The following is a 3282-nucleotide window of genomic DNA, read 5'->3' as shown; positions in this document are numbered from 1 at the left end:
TACTTCGAAACCCGATTCTCACTGTCAAGTGAATTTTGGTTAAAATATCACAAGGAGGAAACTGGAAGCTGCAGGCCATTACCAATGTACATTGCACCAACAAAGCTGCATCATCGGTAAGTAGCTTTGCAACCAATGCTTTTATCTTTTCGTTATTAATTTTGTTCATTCACATACACTTCGCTAAATTCGTAACATTCGTGACTTAAATTGAATTTTTGTACTTATTTACTTTGCATCTTCAAAATAAAGATTTAGCAGCAATTTTATTGAAAAAATGCAAGAGACAGAAAAGTGTCTAAGTTCTAGTATTTATTTTTATTAAAAATATCGGCGCAGACAAGTTTTTAATTATATAACAAGATACCATTTTAAATTGCATTATTATATATTTGTCCTACTGTGAAATATAAAATAAAAACTGAATTTTATTCAACCTAAAGGGGTATCTTCGATAGCAGATATTTTTGGAAATAATTTTATACAGACTTTATTATGTAATATTAAAGGGATTGTTTATGGCAGTAATCTAGGGTATACATCTATCTATAAAATTTGTAAATATTTTCAAAGGTATTATATAAACATTTTCTGCAACTACATGGCAGTAAAATGGGTTGATATTTTCGTACGAAATCTGATAATAAAACTCTAGTAGTTTTGCGTAACGCAATTATGTTTAATTTTTTTGCCAAAATACAAAGTAGAATATATTTCGCAAAATTGTAGTTAAGTACGACATTTAAAACATATCTTTTTGAGATTGTATGACACAAATTGTAGATAGTCGTATTTTATGTATAAGTAAATTATAGTCAACATATTCTTATCTTAGACATATAAAGACAGTGCACACAAATTGAAACTAAAAAATTCATTTGAATCATATGCTGCCACTCACACCATATTCCAATGCAACGTTTTGTGACTGGAGAATATACGTTTTCATTTTTCCGGATTTGTCGATATAAAGTATTATTTCCACACAAATGTTTCATTACTAAATATTCCAAACATATTACACTTTTTCATTGTGAAATTGATTCAACAAACCCGGTTCATTTAAAAATGCGAACATTTTTAGGATATAAAACGTTCGAAATCCTCAATTTCATCTCAGCGCAGAGTTATCTTTATACAATGAATTGGCTTCAGGGGGTTCATAGTTGTAGCACCTAACGTGATTTGGGTTTTTCTTAGAAACACAAAAAAAGCGGTGTCAGTATTCTCAGCACGATTCTATAAAATCTGCAATGGCTCGACTTATGTATATTAAAGGAAGCTCATATCTGAAAGTACGTGACGCAGTTTTCCTGGGCTGTTTATCTCCCAGTGTCATATTTTTAATGTGAGTAAAATGGCATACCTGATAATAAGTTATTTTCCCAAATAAGAACATTAAAAACTATTTCTTTTGTTTGTTCTAATATTAATAGCAAATAATGTAGAATTGTAACAGTACCCTTTTTTTTTGGTTCTAACTAAATTGAACAGATAACACAGGCACACACAAAAAATAAACATCGTACAAAATTAAGATGTATGCGTATTTCTGCCAAGAATAAGTGAGCTGACTCTGCCTGTTTTGGTCATAGTGGTAGATATTTTTTATAAAATTCCAAATAATTAACTGTCTCGTTTCCTTGATTTTTGTTAATGCAAACGTTAGTGATATATGTATGTATTTTAGTGTCGGGAATATTTACTATTATAAACCTCACGCACCTTTATCTTCAATGGCAATTATTTTCATACTTATTATCCTCCCTTCTGCAGACCTCTGCTATTTCAAATTACATTCCTACTTCTATATATTTAAATAAAAAATACTTGCATTCCCTGATAAAGATTCTTGAGTTTTTCACTTGTGGCTTTAGCATAGAGTATTCAGCCCATCAACTTCCTATAGACTTTAGGGTTTCATTTCTTGAAACAAAATAGGCTAGCATTACCTTTTCTCTGATATTTTCAAAATCTCAATCGTCACTTTCTTGAATAATAGCTTACAAGAAGCTTAAGTTGTAGCAAAAATATTATCTTAGAGAAACAGATGTCACTTGACAATAAATATTCGGTATCCGAGTTATTGGGTCGTTGTCTACAGGAAGCTGCGGCTAGTTGACCAACCCCTAGCAGTTCTGATTCGATTAATTTCGACAGCACTAACCGTAGAAACTTGAAATTATAACAATTTTTGAAGATAACACTTTTATTTGTCTTAATTACAGCGTTAGGTGAAGTTTGAATCTATAATCGTCCTTATGAGCGGCTGGTTGGGTATTTATACTATTTATTATCAGCTAGCAACTCAGCAGGCGATTTTCCATTGTCAGCAGAATAATAATAGAAACTTATAAGTAAAGAATTGTTATAAAGCAATATATGAATAATGTGAAAATATATATACAGGGTGTTCGGATAACACCTCCCTCCTTAGAAAGGATTCCTCGGGGGTTGGAGCTTTGGAGTAGGTCCAGGGTCGGCGGACTTCAAAGCGACAAGTTCAACAGAGGAAGACTTTGGTTTTTCCATTGATTGCGTCTTCTTAGCCTTCCTGGGGGTTATGCGACAAAATGCTCTCCTGTAGGGATTGCAATACGAGAATATTCTGGGATAGCATTTGCATAGAAATATAAGGAGTATGATAGCTCCTAGAGTTAACCATATCCAAAGGTCATTGGATGAACTGGGGGAAAAGTGTCGAATATGAACTCCGGGTAGTTCCGAGATTGATCTTTGTATGTCGTTTAAATATAAGAGAGGTTTTGTTGAAATGTCCAGTGAGAAATTGGAATATTTTGGTATAGGCAGTATAATAGTTTGGGGTGGTAAATTGGATTCAGGTGTAGAAATTATTTCATCCTTAACTTCCGTGGAACATTGACGGTCCAATGTTATAATAGTTGGAATTGAGATAGATGTTGTGGTAAGATGTTTAGAACAAGTTTCTTTAATGAGAAGGCTTTCGTTTATTGGAACGATGACGAGTTTGGTATAACTCATGTCGATAAAGGAACGTTTCAAATGAATTTTTGTTTGTTGACAGAGGCCGGGTTGTCCTTTGAGCAAGGGTTCATAACAGGTATCTTCGATGCGTTGTGGTGACTTGTCTATACATAGACTATATTCTTCTAAGGGTTGGCATTCTTCATCATACCATAAGCTACTGCTGGTGTCTTCCGGTAGGAGGATTATTGGATAAGGGGGAATAATGGTGAAATTGATTAAAGGTAGTGGGATCAATTTATATTGGTTGTAATTCACAGGATGAAAAATAGGATA

This window comes from Anoplophora glabripennis, unplaced genomic scaffold (genome assembly GCF_000390285.2).
Source record: "Anoplophora glabripennis isolate ALB-LARVAE unplaced genomic scaffold, Agla_2.0 scaffold382, whole genome shotgun sequence".
NCBI lineage: Eukaryota > Metazoa > Arthropoda > Insecta > Coleoptera > Cerambycidae > Anoplophora > Anoplophora glabripennis.
The sequence above is the reverse complement of the archived record's forward strand: the minus strand, read 5'-3'. Positions refer to the sequence as shown.